The sequence below is a fragment of the Gavialis gangeticus genome, unplaced genomic scaffold, assembly GCF_001723915.1.
Source record: "Gavialis gangeticus isolate Ggan-Ray unplaced genomic scaffold, GavGan_comp1, whole genome shotgun sequence".
Lineage (NCBI taxonomy): Eukaryota > Metazoa > Chordata > Crocodylia > Gavialidae > Gavialis > Gavialis gangeticus.
Genome location: NW_017728996.1, coordinates 20,196,903 through 20,206,763, shown reverse-complemented (window position 1 = coordinate 20,206,763; position 9,861 = coordinate 20,196,903). Strand labels below are relative to the sequence as shown.

The 9,861-nt window shown below is 40.5% G+C and overlaps 1 long non-coding RNA gene across 1 annotated transcript in view; it reads right to left on the bottom strand.

The window, feature by feature from the left end:
• Positions 1–9,861, bottom strand: part of LOC109288539 — a 31,577-nt gene that overhangs the window by 14,483 nt on the left and 7,233 nt on the right. Inside the window, exon 2 of the long non-coding RNA XR_002095177.1 lies at positions 8,939–9,218. This is a non-coding gene — a long non-coding RNA (uncharacterized LOC109288539). The remainder of the gene's footprint in view (positions 1–8,938; positions 9,219–9,861) is intronic.

The window sequence follows — 9,861 nt, the reverse complement described above, 5'->3', positions numbered from 1 at the left end:
ACAGTATTTGGCAGAAATATTTTTTTGAAAGAACAGAGGATTTATCTGATCATCCTTACTGTCTGTAATGGTTCTTCTGTTGACACTCAGGCTACCAGGGTAGCCTTTTATTTGCTTTATCCCAAGATTTATATAAGTTGCTTTGTTTTTTCTGCAAGGGGAATTGGCCAATGTAAAAAACTCTTCTTACCTTGAGCTAGATCATCATTTTCTTTCTATATGGAAACTATCTTTTTCAAAAACAGTAACCACAATTATAAGACTTCCATTTAGCCGCATAAGATGATATGGAATTTTTCGTCAAAGAGATGTCCGTAACTGATTCATGTGAATGGATCTCTTGCTGGAATACTACACTGGTACGTGAAACCTTAAGTTAGTTAGGAATTCTTGTTTCGACTTCTTTTAACATTAGACAAATTACAGTAAGCTTAATTATGCTATGTCCAGACAGGGTATGTGAATGTGTGAGAGAGTGCAACAGAGATCCAAAAATGGTTCCTGGTTCAACAGTGTATACTACAGATAGGACAAAGATGCATTGAAGGGCTTATGAACATGAGAGAAAGGAAAAATGATGAGGCATAATAGGACAAGGAGGATGATACCCAGTCCAGTGTTAAATTAGTGGCCCTCACTTTTCTTGGGATACAAGTTGGCAGTTTTTCTATTAATTGCTTACTGTGCATTACTGGGAAAACCTGTCTCTTCTTGAGTCTCTTTTGGCCGTTTCTTTTAGGAATGGTGAGCCATGATATTGACCAACAGCATTCTTAAACTTAAATATCTATATTTAGGAATTGAAATAAGCTACTAGGGAAAAAGGGAAATTTAACATACCAAAGGTGGTGCATGCATAATTAGTCTCATTTAAACTCAAGGTTCATGGATGATAGATAGCCATGGAACTGAAGAAATTAAACCAGATCTCTTCCTAAAACCTACCCCTGTCTAGTTGGCAGCACTTGTGGTTGTTCTAAACTATGATTCTGGGTGTAAATCTCTCCTCTATAATGACTACTACATTGTTGGTGAGGTAGATTCATTCGTTTCCTGTGGATTGCCATCACTGGACTGGCAGCTATGTCCCCTCCATGAGCAAGAATGCTAAGACTCTTTTTGTAACAAAGCACTTTACCTTTTCACTCTCCTGTTTAAGCGTTTCAAAAGCATAAAACATGTTGGCACTACTAGTCAAAACATTCAGTTAATACAGAAATGAGGAGAAAGAGGCTAAGGATAATAAATGCCATGCATCATGGTAGGAGGAGCTTTGTGGACCGGTGCCTGCTTCTATGCATGCAGGTGGATAGTATGTTCTAAGGGATCTGTTTACCATATCTCCAGTGTTTCTTGGCAAGAGTGCTCCCAAGCACTTACTACTGACTACTCCTACCAAACCTGGAAATGAGGTGGTAAAGCTGCTCTGAAGGCATTCCCCTGCCTCTGCTCTTGAAGTCTTGGTTTCCAACACACTTGAGAGCAACTACTATGGATGCGTTGGGACAGATTTATTAGATTTGAGAACAGGTGGTTGGGGTGTCCCTGGGAGCATCTCTGCAGAATGCGGTGGTGTGGGTGCCTTCTTCAGATGCTCTTCCCATGCTGCCCCAGAAAGAAATGCCAGCTGTGAGTGCTTTCCCTGTGCTTCCAGGGAGACATGCAGCAGCAGTGACAGGGTCCTAATGCTATCCCACATGCCTGCCTCCAACCCAGGGTGGGTTGTTCTGGTTGGCAGCCAGAAAAGGTTGCACACCCCTGGTCTAGCTCATTGCTTACCTTTTTCACCTGTTTAATTATACAACTTGTATGCTCATGTATGATAAGTGTCTGATTTCCAATTTCTAAACAAAATCGGGGCAATTTAATTTTCAGCAGTTATTCTTCACTTTTGCTTCTATAGCATAGTTTAGTTCTTGCTGGTAACTCTTAAATAATTGCTGTGAAGGCCTGACTGAAGCAGTTCCTCTGAAGGAGGTGCTTGTTGCACTCTTGCTTGCACCCCACTCAACTAAGAAGCTCTAATTAAAATGATGTTAGTGGTTTATCTAACAACTCTGTGTGAATGTGCTGGGAGAGAGGAATATAATGTACATTTTGTGACTGATGATTAGAGTAAGACCGTTTGTTAGGTAGACTGTCTTCAGGATCACTATAACTTTAACCACATTTGCTTGATGGGGGGTGCAGCAGGAAGCAACTTTTAACATACTTTATCAGCACTAAATTCAGAACTAATTCAGAATTCCAACAGTGTCAATTTAGAAGAAAAACAACTGGAATATGCAATACCAGGGACACTGGTACAAAGCTTAAGAATGTGCGAGCTAGTGGAAAGAGATAGCACAACATCCTTCAATTCAGTATGAGATAAATTTACGTGGCCACAGATTCAGGAACACATTTTTCATGAGCTTATAAAGGTTTCTGTATATAGTATATCTCTGACTGGAGCACTGGTGTCATGGTGGGTATCTGCTATACCAGACCAGGAGAATAAGATGGATGAGGTTTTCTTCAAACAGCTGGTGGAAGTTTCCTGATCACTGCCCCTAGTTCTCATGGGGGACTTCAGTCACTCTGACATTTGCTGGGACAGCAATACAGGCTACACAGGAAATTTTTGGAAAGTATTGGAAACAACTTCCTGGTGCAAGTGTTGGAGAGGCCATCTAGGACCTGTGCTGCTCTTGACCTAATGCTTACAAACAGGGAAGAATAAGTAGGGAATGTAGTAGTGTATGGCAACTTGGGCAGAAGTGACCACAAGATGATTGAGTTCAGGATTCTGAGGAAAGGAAGGAAGGAGAATAGCAGAGTACAGACCCTGGATGTCAGAAAAACTGACTTTGACTCACTCAGGGAACTGATGGGCAGATTCCCCTGGGAGGCCATTCTGAGGGGGAATGTCCAGGAGAGCTGGCAGTACTTTAAAGAAACCTTACTGAAGGCACAGGAATGAACCATCCCGATGTGCAGGAGGGCTCGCAAGTATGGCAGAAGACCAGTTTGGCTTAGCAGAGAACTCTTCAATGAGCTAAAAAGAATAAGAAAGCTTACAAGAAGTGGACACCTGGACAAATAACTGGAGAAGAGTAAAAGAGGATTGCTCAGGCATGCAGGGATGAAGTCAACAAGGCCATAGTGCAATTGGAGTTGCAGCTAGCAAGGGACATAAGGGGTAACAAGAAGGGTTTCTACAAGTATATCAGAAGCAAGTGGAAGATCAGGCAAAGTATGGGTGCTCTACTAAATGGGGGATGGTGGCAGATGACATGTAAAAGAATGAAGTAGTAGCCTTTTATTTATTTATTTATTTATTTTACTTTAGTCTTCACAAGCAAGGTCAGCTCCCAGACTACTACACAGTGTGGGGAGGAGGTGAGCAAACAACAGTGGTAAAAGAACAGGTTAGGGCCTGTTTAGAAAACTTGGACATGTACAAGTCCATGGAACTTGATGCAATGCAGCAAAGGGTGCTGAGGGAGCTGGCTGATGTGATTGCAGAGCCATTGGCCTTTATCTTTCAAAACCCATGGTGATCAAGCAAGTCTTGGATCACTGGAAAAGGGCAAATATAGTGCCCATCTTTAAGAAAGGGGAGGATCCAGGGAATTGCAGACCAGTCAGCCTCATCTCAACCCCTGGAAAAGTCATGGAGCAGTTCCTCAAGGAATCCATTCTAAGCACTTGGAGAAGTTGGTTAGTAACAGTCAGCATGGATTCACCAAGGGCAAGTCATGCCTGACCAACCTGATTGCCTTCTATGATGAGATGACTGGCTCTGTGGTTGCGGGAAGAGTAGTGGACATGATATACCTTGACTTTAGCAAGGCTTTTGGTACGGTCTTCCACAACATTCTTGCAAGCAAGCTAAGGAAGTATGGGTCGGATGAATGGATTATAAGATGGATAGAAAACTGTTTGGATCATTGGGCTGAAAGGATAATAATTAATGACTCGATGTCTAGCTGGCAGTCAGTATCAAGTAGAATGCCTCTGGTGCTGGTTTTGTTCACTATCTTGTTCAACAACCTAAAAGATAGGATAGAGTGCACCCTTGGAAAATTTGTAGAAGACACCAAGCTGGGGGAGTAGTAAATACTCTGGCAGATGGGGCTAGGATTCAGAGAGGTCTTGTCAAATTGGAAGATTGGACCAAAAGAAATCTCATAAGGTTTAATAAGAAGAAGTGCAAAGTCATGCACTTAGGACAGAACAATCCCATGCACCACCATAGACAGAGAACCGACTGGCTAGCAGCAGCTCTGCAGAAAATGACCTGGGGGTTACCATGGACAGTAAGCTGAGTATGATCCAACAGTGCGCCCTTGTTGTGAAGAAGGCAAATGACATACTGGGCTGCATTAGTAGGAGAGTTACCAGCAGATCAAGTGAAGTGTTTCTCCTCTTCTATTTAGCATGGGTGAGACAACATCTAGAGTAGTGTCCAGTTTTGGGCTCCCCACTATAGAAGGAATGTGGTCAAATTAGAGAGTCCAGTGGAGGGCAGTGAAAATGTTTAGAGGGGGGGACTGAGGTGGGCTAGATGGAAAATTGGCGGGGACTGCACTATACATCTTCTGGCCAAACATACTTATTTGGTTGGGCTGGGAGCACCGCACCTCTCCTGGTTTTGGGTGGGAGTGGGGCAGGCTTAGCTGTGTGTGGTTGGCAGCAGTGGCAGCCCAAGGGGGAAGTGGGGGGCTTGGATAGGGGTGGCACTGAGAGGGGTGGCTACAGGGGGGCTAAGGCAAATATTGGGTTGGCTATAGCACCCCCACACCCCTCCCCACCGCTGCCCCTGCTTCTGAGGAGAGGGTGAGGGATCTGAGCTTTAGTCTGCAGAAGAGAAGACTGAGGAAGGATTTGATAGTAGTCTTTAACTACCTGAAGCAGGGTTCTAAAGGAGATGGAGCTAGCCTGTTCTCAGTGATATCAGATGACAGAACAAGGAGCAATGGTCTCAAGTTGTAGCAAGGGAAGGTGAGTACCTTCAGTGCTGCAATTGTACTTATTTCATTACTAACATGCTTTAGTTAATGCATATTAGATCTAGTACTTCCATTCTGAAGTACTAGGAAATGCAAGTTAGCCTGTCTTAATGCACATTAACTAAAGAGCACAGTTTTAAGTGTGCTTAATGCACATTAGCCTATTTTAATGTGCATTAACTAAATAGCACATTTTTGCACATTTTTACACATGTAAGAGCCTCAGTGCTGGGTGCTTTGAAAAGTCCCCAGTGGTGCGACGCATGTAATTGTATGAGCGGCAAAATGCGTGTCTGCACTGAGAAAGTGGTGGCAGCGTGCTTTTAAATTAAAACATGTCAGAGGTGTTTTAGTTTAAAAGCACACCATTGCCATTTTTGCACACAGATGCGCATTTCACTGCTTATGCAACTGCATGTGGCATAGTGCAGTTTGCCTCAGCTCACGTGCGGAGCTGAAGCAATGAACCTCAGGCACATTGGAGGACAAAAAATATGTATATAAATGCCCACAGTGTTTTTTTTAGTGACGTTTAGTGCTCATTAAAATAGATTAATGTCCATTAAAGTGTATGTGTAGATGCATCCAGTAATAATAGTTAGAAATAGATGGACTGGAACCAAAATCCAAATTTGAACATGCCCTAAACTTTAGGTGCTCATAAAAGAGACCAGAATTTTGCATCTCTAGTTAGCCTTCAGCCTTGCCAGAGCTGTTACACTTTCCCTTCAAACAGCAAATGGTGCTGTCTGCCTCAAGTAGAATCAGAATCAGAAAGACTCGTGTAGACTGGGAAGGTCGTGCCCTGAAATAAAAGCTGGTGTCCTCTGTTGGTTGGCGAAAAGGTCTTCATAGATTCTCTGCAAGACATTGTATCCAAATCTGCATAGCTGTAAAATTGGGTGAAACACAGACTGCGCTACCAGGTAGATATTGAAATCTCCTTTGAAATTTTCTAAGAGCATGTACAAAAAAAAAAGATTTTCAAAGGTGTATGTGATCCTTTTAAAAACTCAACTTTAATTCTTGCTAGAAGAAAGGCATTCACTGTCCACAGGTATCTAGGAGGAGGGCATTAGGAGGACTGTCATAACCACATCAAGCATATTCCTTTAAGCTTTTGATTTCATTTTTTGTCCTTAAGTTTCTCTTGAGCAACACCACCAAAGAGAAAAAAAGGAATCCCTTGAGTTCATAGAAAACTCAAAGAATTTGCTATATGTAAGGCACAGGCATTACATTACAAAATTTTGATTTTTAATTGTGACCACAAATATGTTTTGTGAAGACGCACAAAATACCTCAAACATAGTGAGGTGTCTGTGTGTGGCTGTTAATGAACTAAGTGAGCGGAGAAGTAAACAGGATGTGCCTCATTTCCCCTTGATGAGCTTTGCTGTACAGGATCCTGGAATTTGCCTTCAGGTGAAACGTTAGGGATTGTACTTCCTCTTGGGAGCACCAATTCTAATTAAATAGCATACAGCCAAAATCATTGCTCTTTGTTCTGGCTTTATTGAGAAACACGTGAATAACAATTTTATGGCCTGGCAATAATACTTGTATAATATTTGCTGCACATTACTGCTACATACTGTATTCATTGTAGGTATAGTGTTATAGATTATACTGAAGAATCCTAGTGTCTGCCAAGAACAACAAATCACAGTTAACAACGGATGATACTCATTACAGTCAACTTTTTGTTGCTTTGCTTTCAATCTAGGCAAAGCAAAAATAATGCAGTCTTGTTAATTAAATAGTGATGGGTTGAATCTGTTTAAGCTGTTAGGAGAAATAGCATCGTTATGAAACACTACATTAGCATAACATTTTTGGTCACTGAAAATCTATGGGATATATGTATTTCTGCATACAGATAGCACCTCAAATCTACAACCCTAGCTTGAAAGTCCTATTGACTTAAATAGAAATTGCACCTCTGTAGCTATTCTTGATTTTCTATTATTTCCCACTCCCCTATATTTAAGACATTTAGGTTATTCACTCTTACAAGAAATTGAGCTAAATCTTTGTATAATTTGATAATGACCTAATGGATTTGAGGATTGAGATAGGACTGAAGAGTTTTTGATCTGGATCTAAATCTTCAAAAAATATTTAAAAAAAGAGAGAACCCACTGTCAAAATGAGATTTCTCTTTGGGTTTGAATGCCACTAGTTCCCAAATTTGATGTTGTTCAGATCATGAATTTGGTTCCAGCTCATCTATTTTTTCTGAAGTGTCTGTTGTCACAAAGAACAGGGTGAAACCTGCCAGATATGTGCTGAGAACCTTTAGATACACTGTTTGTTGCTTAGCAAGCATGAACAAGTCCAAGCCTGCATCCCAAAGTAAGCCCATGAGATATTATATGATGAAAATGATTACACATAAGATTGCCTTCCTTTTTCAGAATTGCTGTCAGCTTTGGGTGGTGTGTGTAAAATTTACTTTGAAGAATTCAGATGTAATGATTCATGGGAACACTTTTTGCACTGCCTTCAGTGGGGTGGGGGTCTTGATACATTATACTCATGTGAAAAACCCATGAATCTAACCTGCATTGTCCTGTGCTAAGTTTAGCCATTTGGTTTTTCAAAGGCTTCTGTAAATCTTTTTATGTGGTTGTGATTTGTTTAGATTTGCCCTCCATCAAATTTCTCTTTAGGCATCAAAGGAAGTCAAATGGAACTGCCAAATTTCACCTGATTTTATTCAAAGTCACAACATTGTGCATCATTGATGGAGAATTATAGACTTGTTTCAGGTTCACTGAGCAACTGTTCTCTGAGCACAAGGTACGTAATGAAATTTCAAGTGATGTGGTACAGTTCAATATTTTGTTGCAAACATCTTGCACAAATCTGAAAAAAATTCAGGAATAAATTTGGTCTCTTTTGGTCCAAGGAAGAAACATTTTTTTATACGCTAGATAGCGAGTGTGTTTGTTTGCAAACTGCAGGGCATAATTTACTATACTAAATAGCAATGCTTTCATGAAATTGGAGCAAGCTTTTCCAAAGCAATTAATGATTTGTGGATGGGTGCCAAGACAGAAATGCCTTAAAGCACTGGTGCTCAACCTTCCAGCCTGCAGTCTGTATGAGTGGCCACAGGACAGATCCTGGGCACAAGCGTGATGCATTATCTAAACCTAGTGCATGCAATTCTGGCCTCAGAGCAACTCCATGTGTTGGCCCAGTCCCATAGCAATGTTAACACTTCCAGAGTTCCAGGGCTTCCAGAGCCATGGCAATTTGATACTGCCACTGCTCCCACACCACCAAATTTCTGGAGCCTCAGGGAACCTCTTGGGCTAGATGACATGGCTCCAGAGCCCAGATTTGCACCTTGCGCCAGAGATTGAGCACTGCCTTAAGGTAGCCTAATTTCAGAAAGTGTTGAGATTTGTGTTCTAAAAATTGGGCTCCCTCTAGGTTTGGCAACCAAAAATCAAGGCATCCAAAAGCAGTAGTCATGTTTGAGGACACCGACCTTAATGTTTGTCTTTAAAACAGCAGACATTGTTCAATTAAAAAAAAATCTTGATGCATTTTTATCTTGTAATTGCTCAGAAAATAAATCATGCTTGTGGTTATACAGTCTTAACAAATTTTCCTTGTAATCATATTTGACAAGGCATGTTGGGTGAAGGTATATTTCTCTGTCTGTATTTAGTAATTAGGTAATGGCCACAAGAGAGCACATAAAAACTGCAGGTCTTAATCTTTAAATGTAAAATAGGTCAACTCTCTGCTATGCATACAGTTTTCCAGATGTTCCGTATCATTTTAATTATATTTTATTTAACTCTCCAGGCAGCTTTGTTACACTGGCTTTAGCACAACGTGATATAAAAAGGGCAAAAGCTGCATTATTCAACTACAGTGAAGCTTATACATGTGCTTAAAAATACCACTAAAAAGTAAATTTTACTTACAAATGAGGCAGAGCTAGATGTTTGGATATTAATGTGATGGGCACACATCTCCTTTTGGCTTGAGTGGAAGGACTTCTTGGCATGCAAGTGTTAAACTCTGGGCGTTGTTTTCTGTTTTTCTTTCATTGTCACACTTTTGGTATTGCCACTGAAAGCTGCTTGAAGTAATATTAGCTAATGTGATCTTAGAATGGTTCAACATAGCAACAGTGTTTTGCTCACAAAGATCATATTTTTCTTGGTTCATTTTATTTTACATTAAGTTCTGACTGAGGTTTCACTGCAGGAATAAAACAAATACACATGCACGGATGGCATCACTGTAGTGGTGTAGGCATCTGTCATTAAAACATCAAATGGTACTAAAGAAGCAGGGTTTCATAGCAGCATTTATTACATTTTTTTTCTTTATACACTGCCTTTTTATACACTTGAACAAAGTCAGTGCAATACTTTCCCTACCAGTTTTGTCTCTTCTGTTGATTTTAACCCAACACAAAAATATGCCCTTCTCATATGCTGTGATACAAAACTGAGCCATACTGGTTTGCATAGTCCCATGTTTTTGCTCCACAGATATTATAAGCACTGCTCTGGGACAAAGAGAGTTGGTTAATTGACATGGGGATCTCTACATCGATTCTTAGCAGCAAAACACAAAATATTTAATAAATGTTATGTAAGTACTGTAGTTTTGATTGGTAGATATTTTGAAGAAATTTAATCTAGGGGATATATTTCCCCCTCAAGTTAAAATCAATTCAAGGAAGTGTAAATCAAATTTGGGGCAAAAATAACATTTCTGGCTGGGAGGCTTACGGTTATTAAAGAAGTCTAACAAAAGTAAACAGAGGTGAATGGATAGGGATTATCACCTTCCCAAAATGTTTAGAACGGAGCTTATTCAGATTGTTCTACTTACA